This window comes from Eumetopias jubatus, unplaced genomic scaffold (genome assembly GCF_037043125.1).
Source record: "Eumetopias jubatus isolate StellerSeaLion01/CBP00866 unplaced genomic scaffold, mEumJub1_p1.0 scaffold_7, whole genome shotgun sequence".
In the NCBI taxonomy this organism is placed as follows: Eukaryota; Metazoa; Chordata; class Mammalia; order Carnivora; family Otariidae; genus Eumetopias; species Eumetopias jubatus.
The window spans coordinates 13892423-13913376 of record NW_028274813.1 but is presented as its reverse complement, the minus strand read 5'-3'; the positions used below and the strand labels follow the sequence as shown (position 1 = coordinate 13913376).

The following is a 20954-nucleotide window of genomic DNA, read 5'->3' as shown; positions in this document are numbered from 1 at the left end:
GAGGCTTGACATTCATTGAGCAGCCACTTTCATGTGGCAGAAATTTCTAGCACTTTACCTATGTTGTTTCACTCAGCTTTTGCAGGAGTCTCAGGTAGTTTTGTTCCTTCCACAGGCGAGGAATAGGACTGCAGAACTGAGGACTCCATCCATTCCCCCAGCGAGTATCTGCCCACTGTGGGCAAAGCTGCCACCCCAGGCACAGGGATAGAGGATAAGCAGAAGTGCAGTTCTCGCTCTCCAGGCATTTATGTTAGAACAGAAGCGGTTTTATCAAACAACAATTTTGAGTATTCTACACACGTAGATTTTCACCCAGCAAGGCCTTAACTGTCTTCCAGTTCTCAACCCAACATGATGGAGACTCTCCTTGCTTCCTTAGCCTAGTGCCTTCCATCATGGCCTGCGCCTCCTGCTGGGTCCGTTCTCTTTCCCTTTTGGTGTGGCTGCCTGTGTAACCATTGGCTTGCCCTCCAGACTTGGAGTGAAGTCCATGTCTTGGTTGACACACCCGCGCACCTGGCACATAGGGGTGCTCAGTAAGGATTTGTTAACAAGGAAGCTAGTGATGTCCAGGATTGGGACTGTGGTCATGCAAGTGCTGTCTAGACCTTGTGCAGAACTGAATGTGGGAGATGCTTCACATATGACTCCTGTATTTGGGGTGTGGTGGGAGATGGGAGTGGTAATTGCCATCCACGCAGAAATCAGGAAGGGGAACTGGTTTCAGGGGGAGAATGGTCACGTTGAGTGCAAATCTGTTCTCAGGAAGGACCTCCCCCTTCCTCTTCTAAGACTTCACCTGATAAAGTCAGGCTCACCCATGGTCATCCTAAACTTTTTGATAAACTCAGTTTATTGATAACCTGATCACAGGAATGAAATCCCATCATATTCACAATTTTGCTCATGCTCGAAGAAAGAGGTTTATACCAGATGTCTACATCGGGAGCAAGGGCATTAATCCTGGGGGCCATCTTCCAATTCTGCCTTCCATAGGATTCATTGGTATTTATTACCCAGTTAGATCCCTCCCCAACTTTGACTTGAAATAACTTCTTCCTCTTCTCAAATTGAGGTTTATTTTTCATAGTTAGGCAAAACTATCCTTGAACATACTCAAAAGACTGAATCTCAGCAACCAAAGGCTATTTGAGAAGGGAAATTCTATAATTATCTTGAGCCAAAGGCTGCTTTATTGGATTGAAAGAGTAACCCTGCAGCGTGACTGCTTTGGAGAACCACATTGACCAGCATATGTAGAGTTGTTAAAAGTAAATCTTGCAAAAGATAAGTAGAATCCCAAAAGATTCTAATCTGAAAAAAACCCTTATCACCTTAGAAGTGTCCTTCACGTGTTGCTCCCAGCGTATACATAATATCTTTTTACCTGTGGTTTCTCCACCGTTGTAAGTAGAGGACATTGGCTTTCTGGTCATGGGGACTTTATTTTACTCCACTGACATTTGATAGATGTGTCTACTGAAAATCAGGAATTGAAATCTTTTATAAAAATGCTAGCTTTACTACAGTTTTCATCTTCTATTATTTATCCTTCTAAATATACGTGAATCATAAACTTTTTAATAGCCTCTTTCGTTATGTGTTGTGATTGGGGTTCTGACTGAAAGTCTTTTGAATAGATCCTGGGTTAGGTTTTACTATATAGTTGTCATATCACCGAGGATTCTAATATCTGCACTGAAACCATTTTTAATGAAGTCTCTACTTTATTGGACTGTATGCTTTAGAAGTATTCTACTTTAAGAGAAAATGAATTTGTAATTCCTACACTTTTCCTCTAAAAGAGTCATCCTATTGGTAACTTTTGTTTAATGTCTTGTGTTTTCAGACCAGCAAATACCGTGCCTAGCACAGTGCCTGGTCTATAGCAGCCCAGAAATTTTTGAATGAGTGAATGATATTCCCTATAATGCAGCTACCATTCATTTGCTCACTGTTTCTCAGATTCTAAGTTTATTTTTTTTTTTGTACTGTCCGGAATGATTTTGCTTATCCTTAAGGTCTATTTCAAGTGTTCCCCTTTGAAAATTTTTCTAGCTCAGACATAATTCGTTGTTTTCCCCATTGTGTTTTTGTAGCACTTTTTGCTTGATCTTTTTTACATGTTCCTTCTTGGTTATTTCTGGGTTCCTTTGCCTCAATACAGTATGAACTGCTTGAGAACAGGTGCCAGGTTTTACTCATCTTTAGATCCTTAGCATCTAACTCTGCACAGCATATCATTAGTGACCTATACATACTTGAATGAGAGCCCTTCACAAAATGTTCCGATAGGGAATAATATATAAACATAATAGGAAAAGGGTAGATGGAAAAAGTTTGTTTTCCCATTCCCCAGCCATCCTGCTCCTTAACCTCAAACTATTACTACTAATGGGTTGCTTGGGTTGAATAGCTTTTAACCCCCTGACTCATCAAACCAAGGTACCTCAGAGGGTGGATGATATTACCCCATCAGGCAGTGGACTATGGAAGAAATAACACTGAGATGGAGTCCAAAGATCCACATTCTAATTTGCAATTGCCACTTACTAGACTTGCCACGTAAATTTTGGGAATGCCCTTTATAGTCTGGGTTTTCTCTCTTTTGTGGAATGTTGTGAGGATGATGGAAAATACATGTAGAAGTTACCTACTCCAGTGTGTGATGTATTGAACATTAACTGCTTGATTTTAGTGGCTGTCAACAACCATGTGTTAAGCTTATGTTCACTAGGCCTCTTAGGATTCAAGAAATCCGCTTAAAAAGCCTTTGTTTTGTTCATCAGATATGTGACCTAAAGATTTGTCCATAGTTAAATCCTTTTCTAAGTTCAATGTGATTGACAAATTGGTCAAAATTATTCTATGAAATCAAGACAAGTACATTAAGCCAGAAGTATATTATTCAAAGAAACTTAAAACTTGCACTTACGCTTGAACTTAAGATGTTATGTTGGCTGGCAATTTTCTCTTTTGTCTGGTTGCTTTTATTTCAAGCTATTTATAGTTTTTGATCCTACCATGAAATCATCCTATATTTGAAATTACTGGGACATGATGACAAATACAGTGTTTGAATTTTACCACAGGACCAAGCAGGCAAGAAGACGAACTTGAAGAAACAGCTTTGGCTAAAAAAATAATTCCAAGGAGTAATTGGCAAACCCAGTGAGCACAATTAGGAAAGCTGTGCATTGTGGGTGGGCAGAAAGCATTGGCAGTTACAGTTGCCTAGCAACTGACAGGCATTGCAGGATAGTTGGGGAGAAGCAGAAATGTTGGTACTGCCACGTTAGGGGAAAACGAGACAAATGCTTAACTATAAAACCACCATGGCTTTTTGAGGAAACATATGACCTGGTACTCTGCTCTGATTTTCAGCATTGCCGTGCACATACTTCTCTAATGTCTGTTCCTTTGGCTCCAAAACAGTCTTTTTTCCTCTGTCTGATTTTTTTTTTCCTGCAGTGAAAATCAAATTGGGTCATACAAAAAAATATTGATAGATGTCACTGGGTAGACTTGGTTGCCTGGCACTGTGGCTCTAAGATATTGGGGTTAGTTGGTTTGCCTCATGTACTTTCTCAAAAATAATGGTATCAGTACCAAAGTCTACAGATGACTTCCTTTATGCATTAGAGATGATTGGAGGTCCTATCCCCACCCTTACTTTCTTGCATTCTGCTACAAGTAGACCAAGACCAAGCCCCTTTTCATGCTCATGGAAGCTTGTCTGAGGGGAGCTCTATCCCTGATGGGGAAAAAACCCTGAGCTCCCCTCACCTAGGGCCTCTAGACCCTTTGTACACTTGTACTGCTAGTCATGAAGTATACCTGTGGCCAGAGATGAGGTTCTGTTTGGGAGTCCTTCACCAGGTTCTAGCCCCCAGAGAAAACCCATTATAATACCAGATACTTTTCATGATGCGTACTATATGCTGACCAAGTGGTTTTTGTTTGTTTTGGTTTTTGATTTTTTTTTTTAGTAGATACACAATGTTAGTTTCAAGTGTACAACAGTGATTCAACAAGTTTATGCATTCTGCTGTGTTCACCAAGTGCTTTTTTTATTCTAACTTATTTGATTCTCTTAATTAGGAGCTACATAGTAATGTTCCCATTTTAGAGATGTGAAAGTGACCCGGTTGGTAAGATGGTAGAGCTAGGATTGCAACCCACATAGTCTAGCAGGAGTATTTCGTACGTGTGTGCTAGGCACTGCTCTAGGCTTCGGTTATGGATGGCGAACAAGGCAGGCATGATTTCTGTCCACAAGGAACTTGTATTCTAGTTGGTGTAGCCCTCTTGTCCTTCTGCTTTAGGATCAGCAGCTGACTGAGCCACCCAGGTGCCCCTTAGACACTAAATCTTGACCTTCATTTCTCTTGCCCACCTCATCCTAAGGTTGTGAGGAAAACACACAGCTCAGAAACTTACTGCAGCCCCCATTTCCTTAAGTATTTGCCAAGTCTGCCCTCTTCCCCGCTGACATCCTTTAGCGCTGTTGGGCCAGGCCTTCCCCTGACTCCTCTTTCCCTGCCCTTCGGAATGCTGTGTCTTCCTACCCATTGCATTACCATAGCTCTCCCAGCCTGTACAGGTTTTAGTTCTGCCATAGCAATCATTTGTGGCCCTTGCTGAGCAAGCTCTGACGGCTGTGGGCTGCCAGTGAGTGCCGTGGTGCTGCTTGTTCTCAGCCTCTGGGTGTCCTGCCTCTTGATTCACTGATCAAGTGTTCACAGAGCATCCATTCTGTGCCAGGCTTTGTTGGGTTGTTGGGGTATAGCACTTTAAAGCTTCAGTGCTTTTTTTGCCTTTTTTTTTTTTTTTAAGCGAGAGCGCCCTTGCATGTGGGAGCGGTAGGAGAGAATCTTAAGCAGGCTCCAATGCTCAGTGCGGAGCCCGACATGGGGCTCCATCTCATGACCCTAAGATCATGACTTGAGCCAAAATCAAGAGTCGGATGCTTAATCAGTAAGTTTCAGTGCTCTCTTAAAACACTTCTTCATCCTGGGCATCCAGTTTCCATTTATTGGTCAATATCTGGGCAGCTGACAGAGGTCTTGAGTATCTAATCCTCTGGCCTCTGCTTATCCAGTCTGTTTATACCAGACTCAGCCATGTTGCATAGTGGTTAATGCCACCCACAGCCTCTGTCTTCTGGATGTTTCTCTTGTCCCTTATCACTGATCATTGTGTGTGTATAAACATTCTTTTTCACACTTTGGGAGGCTAGAAGTTTGAGATCAAGGTGTCAATAGGGTTGGTTTCTCTTCTAGATGGCCATCTGCTAAATCTGTGTGCATTGTCTCAACTCTACCCTCACGTATTCTTAGTTTTACATTTATGTTAACTGGAATTTGATTAAATATTAGTTTCAGGTGTACAATATAATAACTCAGCACTTCCCTATAGCACCGGGGGCTCATTACAAGTCTACTCCTCAATGACTTGGGTGGAGCTAGAGAATATTATGCTAAGTGAAATAAGTCAGAGAAAGACAGATACCATATGATTTTACTCATACATGCAATGTAAGAAATGAACAAAGGTGGGGGGAGACAAACCAAGAAACAGATTCTTAACTGTAGAGAACAAACTGATGGTTACCAGAGGGGAGATGGGTAAGGAATGGGTTAAATCTTTCACTCTTTTACTCCTCTTTTTTGCCATTTGCAAATACACATTCAGTACCTCTTTCTGTTAACCTTGCTGGGCCTGTGGGCCTGCAGATGTCCCTCAGCTTGGCATATTGGTAGCTAGATCTGCTGATCCATTGAGAGCTTGATCAGTATCTGGTGAGGGTTAGGTAGGTGGTGTGTGTGTGCATGCAAGTGTTCAGGGGAATTTTTTACACTGTAGCAATTAAATGCATCCAGGGTGGTACTAATAATGTGGGGTGTCTTTCAGAGGAAAGAGAGCTCTTCTGCCTTAAGTAACTAAATGAAGCTTCAGAAAGTGGTACTTTTTTGATAGGTCAGGGTGGGTACTTTAGGTAGAAGAAATCCTATTTTAGAGTCATGAGACAAGTTGTGCTGGGGGAGGTAGAGAGATCATCTGGGCTGGCATGAAGCCTTGTGGGGGAAGGATGGGGAAGAAGCCTGACAGTGGTTGGGGCCAGGCTTGTGGAGCTTGTACAACAGGTATAGGATTTCAGACTTTTCCGAGGATCACTGAATATTTTTGATGAGACAATGAGATGACCAACAGTGTTGTGATAATATTACTGATAAAGGCTATTCTTCACGACTTTATGATTGACATACTGTTCTCATGATAATGTTGTCGTGTGCTCTGAGATCTAAATGGAGCAGGTATTGTCATAGCTATTTTAAGAAAGTAGAAACAGGTACAAGTGTCAAGGCTAGTAAGTGGTTGAACTGGAACTGTAACCCAGATCTTTTGTTTCCTCTAAGTCCTACTCTTTCTGGAATTAGCTTATGGGGTGGGTTAAAGGAAGTAAAGCATGGAGGCAGAAAAACCTACTGAGCAACTGATACGAAATTCCAAATATGGAACTCTAAAGGTGCAGTGGAATAGAAAAACCGGGGCATTCACATAGAGAAACGATTACAGAAGAATTGGAAAGACTCAGAACAGATTGAGAGGGCAGGAGAAATAGGGTTGTGAGCATAGCTCTCTAGGGGAGAGAGGCACCATCAGGCCTTGGGGAGCTGGTCACTAACCCCGAGGAGGCTACTCCTCAAGCTGTCTCAGAAGGTCCTAGTAGAAACCATTCATTTGCTCTGCAGCACCAGTACTTTGTGCTGCTCACTCTGAGGCTCCCAAGGGATGAGAAGAGCTCCCAGCAGGCTGCATCGCTGTGGGGCCCAGGCAAATAAAGGCAGGGACACTTTGTCAGGGGACCAGGGGAAGACTCTTTGTTACTCAGATGGCTTTCCAGGGTCTCTAAGGTAAATTGAACAAGTGCTGGCTGTACGTTGGACTGTAGTGTTACTCATCTATGAACAGTCCACTGTCTGCAAGCTATCTTGCTTCTAGGCCATTGGGTCAGCCCTCTGGGCTGTTTCTCCATGTGTAAAACCAGATATCGGGCTAAAGCAGGGATTTTCACGCCATGTTCCTTGGAGCCCTAAGGGTTCTGGAAACTCCTTTCAGAGCCTGCTACCACAGTGGGTAGGGGAAAGAGGAATTCAGGTAATTCCTGGTTCACCTAGAGATACTTTTATCTGCTTGAAATGTTTCCTTTGAAAAAGGACTCTCCGGATTTTTCTTTTTTAAAAAACTGAAAAGCCATGATAATCTCCTGAGCCCATCTCACATTTTACAGGTTTAAGTATTAGTACTTCCCAAACATTATCTTTATGTTGTTTTTTCAATATACTAAGAACTTTCACCTAGATTATTTCATTCATTCCTCATTATTAACCAGGGAAGTGAACAAATGATGTCAAACCCATATTATAGATGAAAAGGTGGCACCCAAAGGACATAACCCCAAGGTAGTAACTGGCCAAAACCAAAACTCAAATCATACGAGTCAGTTGCTCTTTTCAAGTCTTTGTGTTGCCTTTCTACTATAGGAGGTGGACCAGAATAATGGAATACGTCAGTAGAAAATGAGATAGTAAGCAGTTTTTGGTTATCGTGGTGGTTACTACTAAACACACTGAAATTCTTTGGTAGGATGTTCCAGATACCAATTTTGACCTGAAATTGGCAAAGCAACTTTTGATCCTGCTTGACAGTATGTTTTGTCCTTTTGGATTCTGGATACTGATATGATGGCTTCTAAAGCCCATGTAATTCCATCTGTGCGATCGAGGATAGATGGATCCTTTTATTTTTAATTTTTGTTTTGTTTTGTTTAGAGAAAGAGAGGCGCAGAAGGAGAGAGAGAATCTTAAGCAGGCTTGATGCCCAGCACAGAGCCCGATATGGGGCTTGATCTCACAGCTCTGAGATCATGACCTGAGCCAAAAGTGAGAGACGCCCAACCGGCTGAGCCACCCAGGTGCTCCATGGGTAGATGGATCCTTTTAAAGACTAGGTTCACAGCTGGGCTGAATCATGCCATGGTACTAAAGCTAGCCCTCCGAATTCAGTGTGGATATGAAAGCATTTGCCTGGGGATATAATATGCCTGTGGCTAAGGAACAAAATGAGGTTGCAAATAGATTTTTCAACCTATTTGGTGAGTTGTCAGAATTGTGACTTGTAAAAGCCCACACCCAAGTAGCTGATCTCCTTTAGTGCTCTGCTCTTAATTGTGGGAAAACATGGGTCATAATCACTTTTTTCTTTTCCTGCTGGAATTACCTTGTGATGCCTTATATCTAAAACAACATAGCCCCAAAACACAGCTGACCTATTGGGACTGACCTATTGTGTCCCCTTTGGTACTTAATTTCACAAGATTGTTGGACATTTGCAGAATTGGTTTAATTTTAACCATGCTATTAAATTCCTAGTCACTATATTGAAAATTGGGGAGGACTACCTGGGTGGCTCATTCAATGAGGTGTCAGACTCTTGATCTTAGCTCAGGTCTTGGTCTCAGGGTTGTGAGTTCAAGCCCCGTGCTGGGCCCTGTGGCATGGAGCCTACTTAAAAAAAAAGAAAGAAAGAAAAGAAAAAAAAAAAATTAGGACATATATCTGTATCAAGGAGACCAAAATCCTCTTGATTTCCTTGACAGAATGCAATAGGACTATCTTTCTCACTATATTTCTGCCCTGGGCACTTGTGCTAGAATTATGAAATCAGTGAAGCAATCCATTGAAGAAACTTTAGACCTATCTACCACTGAAATTTCCTAGGATTAGGAGGCCTGGATGGATCTGCCTTCTGGAAAATTCCATTTTTTTAGTGAGTCACAACAGAGGAAGACCAGAGTCTGCTTTCTAGAAATTTAGCAAGGTTATTGATGTTGGTAATAGCTAACATCTAATCATTTATGTGCCAGGGACACTTTACACATCTGATACAATCCACACATTACCTTTATAAGGCAAGTACGTTACCATATTTTACAGGTACAGAACTTGAAGATCAGCAGTGTTGGCACTAATAGAAATGCATGCAAGCTCAGATTCTGCTCTTACCACCCTACTCTGCCTTTTGTGCTTAATTTTCAACAGTAAGACTTTTAACTCAGATTTTAAAGTTTTAATTTATAACAATAATGAACAAAATAGTCTTGATAAATTGTATCTTCTAGGCCTTTGTATATTAGTCTCTCTTCTTGAATTAATTAAATGTTTCTTGCCTATGTAACATCTGCAGGATTCAGTTGGGAGACATCTGTGGGCTGCAGTAGCCATAGACAGCTTTTTGAAAGCAATGGGGTTTGTGGGGGAGGAAAGGGCTCAGATGGCCACAAAGGGGGGGGGGGCGTAGGTAGAAGACCTCATGGACTAGGAAATGTTTGCATAGATGTGGAGACAGTCAGTAAATCAGTTCACTTAAGAGTAGCAGAGTCAGGAAAAGGCATAATGGGGTATAAGATTGAAAAGCATAAATCTGGTCAGACTGAGGAGGGTCCTAAATGCCAGGCTGTATATTTACCTCATGCTTAAGTAGAAAGGACACATGGATACTTTGAGAGCCTGGAGGAAGGTGTAAATGAGAAACCAGAGACAGGGCAATCCGTTTGGATCCAGAGTCTAGGGTGAAAGGGGCAGAACTAGGGAGATCTCATTGGAAACAGGATGTTAGAGGGTAAAATAGCTTGGTGACTGGCTCTACTTGGTTTCCTGTGGAGCAGAGGAGTCCAGAATGCATATTTCTGAGTCTGACTGAATGAGACTGTGGATAGAGGGGAAAGTGGGAGAGAGCTGGTTTTCAAAGGGGAAAGGCATGCTGATAGGTTCTGTTTTTAGAGTATTGGGTTTGGGGTAATAATGTAACATTCCAATAGAGAAATCCAGTTTATGGTTGGAGATGTCAGTTGAATATGGTAAGAGCTCAAAGCTGGTGAAGTCTGGGAGTCATACTTGTCAGCATAATGTTTGCTGTCGGTGAGCGGGACAGTCTCCAAGAGAGGACAATAGAATGAGCCAAGGGCAGAGCATGAATTTAGAGGGGTCATGGCGGGGAGGGCAGCAAATGAGAGAGAAGCTGAACAGTTGAGGGAAGAGAGGCAAGGAGGAGAGATGGATAGTATGTGGAGAAAATGATATCCACGCAGCAGAGAAGTCTAAAACCGTTTCTCTACGATGGCATGGTTGACATCTGGGCCAGATGACTTTCGTTATGGGGGTTGCCTTCTGCACTATTGGAGGTTAGCATCCCTGGCCTTCACTCACGAGCTGCCAGCAGCATGCCACCATCTGAGACAACGGAAATGGCTCCAGACCTGGCACCATGTCCCCTTAGGGGCAAAACTCCCAGGCGAGAACTGCTGATCTATCTAGAAGAATGAGGACTAGGAAAAGACCACTGGATTTGGCAGTTGCGAATATTGAGTGAGTGGAAATCAGACTACAGAGAATTGAAGAGGGAGAAAGGGAAGGAAAGGAGACTGAGGATGAAGACCACTCAGGACGGCAAAGCGGACGTAAGAAGCAGACACTTGAGCTCTGACCTTGGCACATTTTTGTGGGATAGAGCCAGTGTTCGTCCACTGTTCTCTTTTGATAGGTTGTCCTGGCTATTCATTCTTTTTTTTTTCTTTTTTTCTTTTTTAACATAGAATGTGTTATTTGTTTGAGGGGTACAGGTCTGTGGTTCATCAGTCTACACACTTCACAGCGCCCACCACGGCACACACCCTCTCCAGTGTCCAGCCCCCAGCCCCTCCCTCCCCCCACTCCCCCCCAGCAGCCCTCAGATTGTTTCCCGAGATTAAGAGTCTCTTATGGTTTGTCTCCCTCTCTGGTTTTGTTTCATTTTTTTTCGTCTCTTCCCCTATGATCCTCTGCCTTGTTTCTTAAATTCCACATATCTATCAGTGAGATCATATGGTAATTATCTTTCTCTGATTCTTACATGTAAACTCAATAATCTTGTCTTGCTCTGGGGAAATAAAGCAATGGTATTTTTACTGGGATTAAATTAAAAGTACAAATAATTTAGTCCCATGTCTCTTCATGTGTATAAATAGTTCATTACTTTTCAAAATTAATAGACTATCTTTTTTAAGCAGTTTAACAAAAAATGGAGCAGAAAGTACCCTTCATCTCCCTTTCCTCTATTGTTAACATGTTGCATTGGTGTGAGACCTTTGTTAAACTTGAGGAGCCACTACTTTAAAGTTCATAGTTTACATTAGGGTTCATGTATATTCTATGGAGTTTAACAAAAGTATAAGGACATGTATCCATCATTACATTGTCATAAAGAGTAGTTCACTGTCCAAAAATCCTCTGTACTTCACCTATTCATCCCTCCTTACTACCATCCCTGCACCCATGCCCTGGCAGCTGCTGATCATTTTACTGTCTGTATAGTTTTGCCTTTTCCAAAATGTTGTATAGTGGAATCCTACTGCATGTCGTCTTTTCAGATTGCTTCCTTTCACTTAGCTACATGCATTTAAGGTTCCTTCGTGGCTTTGATAGCTCATGTCTTTTTAATGTTATATAATAGTCCATTGTCTTGAGTATGCATCACAGCCTGCTGTCTGTTCACCAACTGAAGGACATCTTGGTGGCTTCCAAGTTTTGGCAGTGAAGAATAAAGCTACTATAAACACCCATGTACAGGTTTTGTGTGGATATAAGCTTTCATGTCCTTTAGGTAATAATTAAGGAGCATGATTTCTGGGTTGCATAGTATGAGTATATTTAGTTGCGAAAGAAACTGCCAAACTGTTTTCCAAAACGGCTCTATCATTTTGCATACTCAACAGCAAAGAATGATAGTTCTTGATGCCAGTATTTGATGTTGTGGGTTTTTTGATTGTTTTTCCATTTTTGGCCATTCTAACAGGAGTGTAGTGGTAGCTCGTTTTAAGTTGCAATTTTCTAATAACAAATGACATGGAGCATCTTAAGCTTATTTGCCATCTATATATCTTTTGGTGAGGCGTCTGTTCAGATCCTTTGCCGATTTTTTAATCAAGTTGTTTTTAGTTTTTATCTCATCACACCCAGACTTTGCATTGAATTTTATTTATTGAAGCCTAGTTGAAATACAGTATTTTCAGGTGTACAGACTTAGTGATTCAGCAGTTATATACGTTGCAAGTTATATACATTGCAAGATGCTCACCGTAAGTATTGTTACCAAATGTCACCATACAAAGTTATTAAATATTGACGATATTCCTTACGCTGTACTTTTCATCCCCGTGACTTAGCTATTTTATAACTGGAAGTTTGTTCCTCTTAATTTCCTCACCTATTTTACCCCTCCCCCTACACCCCTTCCCTCTGGCACCCACCAGTTCTATTAGTGAGTCTATTTGTGTTTGTTTCTTAGATTACACATATAAGTGAAATAAATCATATAGTATTTGTCTTTCCGTCTGACTTATTTTGCTTGGCATAATCCCTCTAGATCCATCCATGTAAATGGCAAGATCTTATTTCTGTGGCTGAGTAATATAAGGTGTATATATACCATCTTTTCCTCATTCATCTAGTGATGGACACTTAGGTTGCTTCCATATCTTGGCAGTAAACATAGTGGTGCACTTATTTTTTTCAAATTAGTGTTTTTATTGGGTAAATAACCAGAAGTGGAATTAATGGATCATACGGTATTTCTATTTCTCATTGTTTTAGGAACCTCCCTACTGTCTTCTATAGTGGCTACACCAGTTTACAGTCCCACCAGCAGTGCACAAGGGTTTCCTTTTCTCCACATCCTTGCTAAAACATTATTTCTTTTGGATACTAGCCATTCTGACAGATGTGAGGTGATATTTCATTGTGATTTTGATTTGCATTTCTCTGATGATTAGTAATGTCCGAGCATCTTTTCATAAATCTGTTGGCCATCTGTATATTGTCTTTGGAAAAATATCCAGGTCATCTTCCCGTTTTTAATCAGATTATTTGTAGGGGTTTGTTTTTGTTTTTTGTTTTGTGTTTTTGTTTTTGTTTTTTTTTGGTGTTGAGTTGTAGGAGTTCTTTATATATTTTGGATATTAACCTCTTACCGGATATGTCATTTGCAAATATCTTCTTTCAGTATGTTGCCTTTTTGTTGATTTCTTTCACTGTGCAAAAGTTTAATTTGTTGTGGTCTCAAGTGTTTTTGCTTTTGTTTTCCTTGCCTGAGGAGATAGATCCAGAAGAATATTAAGGTGAATGTCCAAGAGATTACTGCTCATGTTTTCTTCTAGGAGTTTTATGGTTTCAGGTCTCAGTTTAGGTCTTAAATCCATTCTGAGTTTATTTGATGTAAGAAAGTGGTCTAGTTTCATTCTTTCACATTTTGCATGTACAGTTTTTCCCAGCACTATTTATTGAAAAGATTATCTTTTTCCCATTGTATGTTCCTGCCTACTTTATCATAGATTGGCCATATAAATGTGGGTTTACTTCTGGGCTCTTTATTTTGTTCCATCTATCTATGTTTTTGTGCCAGTACCATACTGTTTAGATTATTATAGGATTGTGATATCTCCAGCTTTGTTGTTCTCCAGGTGGTATTGGCTATTCCAGGTCTTTTGTAGTTCCATGCAAATGTTAGTATTATTTGTTCTAGTTCTTTGAAAAATGCCATTGGTGTCTTCATAGTCAGAATTGTGTTGAATCCATTGATTGCTTTGGGTAGTATGGACATGTTAATATTCTTCCAATCCATGAGTATCCTATATCTTTCCATTTATTTGTATTGTCTTCAATTACTTTAATTAGGTGAAGTTATAGTGTGTTATAGTTTTCAGAGTTATGGGGTCTTTGGTCTTCTTGGTTAAACTTATTCCTAGGTATTTTACTTTTTTTTTTTAAAGATTTTATTTATTTATTTGAGAGAGAAAGAGATTGAGAAAACGAGTGGGAGGAGGGGCAGAGGGAGAAGCAGACTCCCTGCAGAGCAGGGAGCCCGATGCGGGACTGGATCCCAGGACCCTGGGATCATGACCTGAGCCAAAGGCAGATGCCTAACCGACTGAGCCACCCAGGCACCCAGTATTATACTCTTTTTGATGTAATTATAAATGGTATCGTTCTCTTAATTTCTCTTGCTGCAGAGTTATTTGTGTCTAGAAACACAACAGATTTCTATATATTGATCTTTTTTTTTTTTAGCGTGCAACTTTACTAAATTCATTTATTCTAAAACCTTTTTAGTGAAGCCTTTAGGGTTTTCTATGTATAGTATCATGTCATCTGTAAATAGTGACTGTTTTCTTCGTTTGTTTTAAGAGCTCTTTGTTTATTTTGGCTATGGGTCCTTTTATCAGGTGTGTGTTTTGCATACATTTTCTCCCAGTCCATGGCTTTTTATTTTCAATCTCTTAATAGTTCTATTTGCAGAGAAGTTAAGTCCAACTTATCAATTTTTTTCTTTCAGGGATTGTGCTTTTGATGTTGAATCTAAAAAGTCCCTTCTCTTTTAATGTTTGTTTCTTCATTTTTAGGCATGTACCTTATAAATCTAATCTGATAATCTCTACTTTAGTAGGTAACTTTAATGCTTTTGCATTCAGTGTTCATACCGATATATTTGTAATTTTCTATGATTTTACTTTATCCATTCTTGTTTCCATGTTTTTCTTTCTTTACCTTTTTCTCACTCTGTCAGATTCATCAGGTTTGCTTTATTTTTCTTCTATTAATTTAAAAAGTGTAATCCATTTCTAATCTTGGATCTAAAATCATTCGGGGTTTTCCTCTTCCTAAACAGCTAGAAAAATGTGGAACTCCAATTCTGATTGTCCTGTCTCTTACATGTTCTCCAGGATTATTGCTCCAGTATTATATTGAAGCCTTGGAAATGAATCATTCTTGTGGAGTTACCCACAGGTTTACTAATTTCTTTGCTTGTTTTTCTTCCTGGCATACCTGTCCTTTCAAGTGAATCTAGTTTTCTTTCCTAAACTATATGCTTTTTTAGTTCCTTGAGACCTCTTCACTGATAATAAGCTATTGGAGTTGTTTTTGTAAAACTGCCTTTACTTTTGCCCTCATTTGTGAGTAATAATTTTAACTGGATTTAAAATTCTAAGTTGGCCCTTATTTTCTCCCATTTCTTTGAAGAATTTTTTTCATTGGCTTTGAATTCATTTGTTGCTATTAGGAAATTGCCATCTAATTACTGTTCCTTTATGGGAAATCTATCTTTTGTCTCAGCCTGCTTTTAAGATTTTTCTTTATCTTTGGTGTTCTGTAGTTTTACTACAACAGATCAATAGATGTAGATTTATTTTTATTTAGTCTTAGTGGCATTTGTTGTACTTCAGTCTGAAGATCTACTTTTTAAACAGTTCTCTAAACTGGCTTTCATCACTGAGCGTATTAATTTATCCATTTTTGTTTTGTTTTGTTTTCAAGATTTTACTTAGAGAAGTATGAGCACAAGCAGTGGGGAATGGCAGGCAGAGGGAGAGGGAGAAGCAAGCTCCCGGCTTGATCCCAGGACCGCAAGATCATGACCTGAGCCTAAGGCAGATGCTTAACCGACTGAGCCATCCAGGTGCCCCTCAACTTACCCATTTTTAGCTCCCTTTTATAACTCTTACTAAATACATTTGAGACCCTTTCAGTCTTCAGCCTTTTATGTTTCATTGCCCTGCCTGAGTTGTTTCCTTTGTAATTTCTTCAAGATCTCTCTTATAGTTTATTAATTTTTTTAGCTGCAACCAATGTGTTATTTTATTCATCAGTTGAGTTTCTAATTTCAGTGACTATATTTTTCAATCTGAGGCTTTGTAGTTTAGAACTTAGAGCAGAGTCATGTTGTGGGGTTCAAATTCTTGCTTTACCACTTACTACCTGTGAAACCACCAGCAAATTACTTAACTGTGATTTTTCTCATCCATTAAATTAGGATAATAGTATAGATATACTATAGGTATAGAATCTAATAGTTTAGAATGAGAATTAACAGAATAATAATAAAGGGATTACATAGTGTGGTATGTGTAAGTGCTGTGTTTTAATTGCTGTTGTCACATTTGCATTTTTGTTTTACTTTTTATTTCACACATCGTTTTAAATACATTTAATTTTAAATTACCATCTAATCAGTTATCCGAAGTCTAATCCTATTTTCTGTTGACTTTTTCTCATGATGGATTGGGATTATTTTCCTATTGATTTAAAATTTTGGGTTATAAAAGTGTCTCTTCATTGAGGCTTTAACTGTAAGAATCTTCTTTCGTCTGAGTGTGGACCTCTCTATCTCCAGATTTTGTTTCTGCCAATCTCTTCAAGAGCCTGAAACCAATGTCTGTTAATAGCTTTGCATGGGGTATGACACATTCCTGGCACTCCAGTATTTAGAGATCAGATAGAAGTGACCAGAGAGATTGAAAGTAGAAAACCAAAGTTTAACAGAAATCAAAGGAAAAGACCTCATTTTTAAAGGAGGGATCTGGGTGAGTTATGGAAGTTATATGCTGCTAAGAGATGAAGTAAGATGTGGAGGATTTCTGTGACTTTTGAGTGATTGCAGTATAGTGGTATGGGGAGAAGCCTTATGAAATAAAAGATTGAAGACTGAGATTTTTTTGTAGTATACCTAGTGCAATAAGAAATTGAAGGCATGAAGATCATAAAGGAAGAAGTAGAACTATCTGTACTACAGGTGACATGATTGTAAATAATAAAGTTCTAAGTTAATATCAAAAGCACCAAATAGCTAGAAATAATTTTAACAAAAGTTGTGTAAGACATCTACACTGAAAACTATACATAAAACACTGCTGAGAGAAATACATGGAGATAGATATATAATGTGTTCATGGATTATAAGATTCAATATTGACATCAGTTGCTCCCAGCTTCTTTGATTTCATTACAATCCTGATCAAAATCCCAGAGTTTGTTGTAAAAAATCAAGCTGAGTCTAAAATTTGAAAATGCAAGGTATTAAGAATAGACAAGACAACTTTAGAGAGCAAGCTGATAGCAAAATTTACATGTGTATATACAAAAGATCTAAAATAGCCAAGATGGTCTGAAAGAAGGTATTTACAGTACCTGATTTGAAGACTTGGCATAAAATGAGAGTAAGACTATGGTATAGTTTAAGAATAGATATTCTGATCAATGGAATAGAGTCCAGAAATAGATGTAATCAAACACTTTTGACAAAGGCACCAGGTTTTCAGTAAATGCTGGTTAAGGCAGTTGGATATCCATGCAGAATAAACAAACCTTGGTCTGTCTCAAGCCATAAACAAAATTAGTCTCAGATGGTTGATAGTCCTAGGTAAGAAATCTAAAACTATGATGTGAAAACTGAAGAATATTCTCATGACACTGAAGTAGGCAGAGGTTTAGTAGATGGCACAAAAATGCACTTGACCATAAAAAATTGATGTATTTTTGGACTTCAAAAATATTTTAGAAATTCAGTTCATCAAAAGACACCATTTGAAGATGGATAAAGAAGCCCTTTCTAAACAAGACCTCAAACTCAGAAGATGGTAAAGGAAAAAATTGCAACTTGGATAAATTGTCTCCTTTCCCCAGAAAAGGAAGAAAGCAAGCAAGAAAGACCTGAAATATAAAGGTTCTCATTAGCAGCTTCAACAAACTGGGAGAACATTTGCTGCATAATTACAGTATATGAAAAGCACCGTGAGATAAAATAATGGCTTCTCAAAGTTGTCCTAATTTCCAGAGCCCGTGAAGGTAGCAGATGGAATTATAATGTGGGAGATTATCGGAGAGAGCGCAGCGTAATCACAAAGGCACTTAGAAGTGAAGAGGGAGAAGTCCAGAGTGATGGCGATAGGAAGAGAACTCCATTGACCTTGTTGGCCTTTGAAGGTGGAGCAATGGAGACATGAGGAATGCAGGTGGCCTCTGAAAACTGGAAAAGGCAAGGAAATGAATTCTTCCCTAGAGCTTCCAGAAGAAATACAATCCTGCCAACACCTTGATTTTAGTCCAGCAAGTCCCATTTTAGACTTCTGATCTCCAGAAGTATAAGATAATGAATTCGTGCTGTTTTAAGCCACTAAATTTATGGCAGTTAGAGCAGCAATAGGAAACTGCATACTGGTTATCAGTAAAAAAGACAAGTAATATAATTTTAAGATGGTTAACTCACAAAATTAAACCTAGATGTCCAATAAATACGGTTAAAAACACTGAATACCACTAGTAATCAGAGAACTCAAATTTAAATGAGATCTAGTTTGCCTATTAGATTAGCAAAAATTTTCATAGATACTATCCATGCAGTCTTCGCAAGGATCCAAGAAGAGTGTCTTTATACATTGTTGGTGATGGTCTAAATAGGAAAGATGTTTTAGAGGGAAAATCCATCAAAATTAAAGATTATTTCCTTGTGTATACCTGTGTACAACTTGAAACTTTCACAGGGAGTATCTTTCCATATCACTTGTGAAACTATTTTTCAATGCATAAAGAAACCGAGTCCAAGGTCAATACAAGAAAAGAAGCAAATGCAAAACGGAAGATAACTGCATGGGGCGGCGGGGGGGCAGGATGGGGGGGCAGAGGGAGAGAGACGTACTGCCTGCCGGATTTTAGGAAGGGGTGACAGCAACATTAGCTAGAGTTAATCATTTTCCCTCCTCGCCACACAGCTGCTCTGTCTACATCTTCTCTCACATCTACTGCCAACATTCTGTTTATTGCATCTGTCTGTGAAAGTATCTGTGCACCCCACCCCCGGTCTTCTAAGAGATGTGGCTAAAAGCTCAGTCTGTTAGCCATGTCTGCACTCATTGTGCAGCTGCTGCCTAGATTAAGTACTCATGATGAAAGAAATGTTCTTCATGGACACGTTCCCATAACAGTCATCCTTGTGGTTTTGTACACCTTCTAACAGTCTTGAAACAAGTACTTAACGGTGGTGAGCATTTTGTAATGGATGTAATTGTCAAATCACTATTGTAAACTCAAAACTATGTCAACTATACTTCAAGTAAAAATTTATATAAAAAAATTTTTTTTAAATCTTAAAAGTAGGGGCGCCTGGGTGGCTCAGTCGGTTAAGCATCTGCCTTAGGCTCAGGTCATGATCCCAGGGTCCTGGGATCGAGCCCCGCATCAGGCTCCCTGCTAAGTGGAGAGTCTGCTTCTCCCTCTCCCTCTGCTGCTCCCCCACACTTGTACATGCACACATTCTCTCTCTCAAATAAAAATCTTAAAAGTTAACTCAATGAGCAGCTCAAATAGGTGCTCAGGCCAGGGTTGGAGGTGTCAGATGATGTTACCAAACTTTAAACTTCTAAAAATGCATGAAGCCAGATGGGCCCACAGGTCCTCTTCCTTCCTCCCATCTTTCTCGCATGGCTGTTTCCCCAACACGTTACCCTGAACATTCAGGTAAACACTCCTCAGCAGTGAGCCTCCCAGTGAGTATCATGGATTTAATCTTTCTGGTTGGAATATGTAGGTGGAGGGCAGCTATCTAGTTAGGTTGTGGATATCTCTGGTCACTGGTGTCCAGAAAGGGATTATGACCTCATTGACCAAAACCCACTCATGCCTGGGAAGAAGAGTGCCTTATCATGTTGCTCATAGTGGGGCAGCCAGGACAGAAATCTCTCCCGGTTGGGGGTCAGGGATCTTTTCTCAACATCTGCCTTCTCCATGTACCTTACTTAAAGGTGGCATTCTTATGCTTTCCTGAGCTTTCCTTGAACTCTGTTACACATTATCAGTTTAAATTTACTCTTAAAGGTTTCAATTTTGGACAAAATTTCCATATTCTGGACTGAGTTCAGGTCTCTAATTAGCAGGCATGCTTTACAAGCTGTGGCAGGGTAGCCTACCACCAGTTGAGCTCTTTGTCATTAGGGGGCCTATAAATTGCCTAGTTCAATAACTGACCATTGGTCTACTTAGCTGGGGGCTCAAGAAAAAATATTCTACTCTGTGGTGGCTTTGTAATGTGTCAGTGTGCATAGGCTGAACCACGTTTTCCAGAATTCCCTTTCTTGTATGTTTCTGGTTGGGGTGGGCCCCAGAGGAGATTCTTGTTGGAGATTTGGAGGGCATATGTGAAGTAGCAGCCCTTTTTGTAACCTAAACGTCCTTTTGAGCCAGCTCACGTTGTTGGCAAGAGGCAGCAGCGGGACCGGCAACTTCTGCACCTGCTCTAGTTTCCTGCTTTAGCTCCTCCGACCCCTGGCCACGCCTGGTGTGTGTACACCGCCCCCCCCCCCCCGACCCCATGCCAGAGGCAACACAAGCAGACATGGTTTTAGTCTCTACCTGTGGCTTCACCTTGTTGCCTATGGTTCTAGCTTGTGGCTCTAGCTGTATATCCATCTTTCCTGGCTTCTGCTAGCCCTGCAGACTTCAAACTCCAGCTTCAGGGCAAAGATGGCCCTTAGAGACTGCCTTAGAAGCTCCTGCAATCACGTAAGTTAAATTCCTGTAAATTAATATGTATTCTGTTTCATACACACTCTAGTGGTTCTGCCTCTCTGGTTGAACTTACTGCCACACACCTGTTCCCAAGAAGCCACTGTTTTATTCACCTCACTTAACAGCTTGGACAGAGTTTCTGGGGGCCTGGACAACTTTGGACATCCAGGATTCTACCCTCTGGAACTGTCCAACTTTCAGAATCCTTCCATACCCCTAAAGAATAGAAAATAAAAACCCCAACCCACATTGATGAAGCATCATTTGACACCCAGCAACAACAACAAAATAGACCCGAGCACTGGCAGAGGAGAGAGCAGCTCCATCCAGCAGGAGGCGACAGGGAACAGGGTAGAAGTGACCCTGAGTAACAGCAATGGCCACAGCTAGAACTCCTTTGAGGTTTTGGTAGTAAAAGCTTGTTCTGAGCAGCCCTGTGGTGTCACTGTACCTCACAAGACACTGGGTTTCTGCTAGACACTTGTAGGTGCCCGTCTACACCACACACACTGCAGGCAG

At 40.2% G+C, this 20954-nt stretch overlaps 1 protein-coding gene across 4 annotated transcripts in view; it reads left to right on the top strand.

Annotated features, from left to right (window-relative positions):
• Positions 1-20954, top strand: part of TDP1 (tyrosyl-DNA phosphodiesterase 1) — a 96408-nt gene that overhangs the window by 38099 nt on the left and 37355 nt on the right. Inside the window, exon 15 of one of the 4 annotated variants that reach the window (XR_015768473.1) lies at positions 15414-15555. The exons of the other annotated variants lie outside the window; for them this stretch is intronic. The gene's annotated coding sequence lies outside the window, so the exon portion shown is untranslated. The remainder of the gene's footprint in view (positions 1-15413; positions 15556-20954) is intronic. 4 annotated transcript variants of the gene reach the window in all.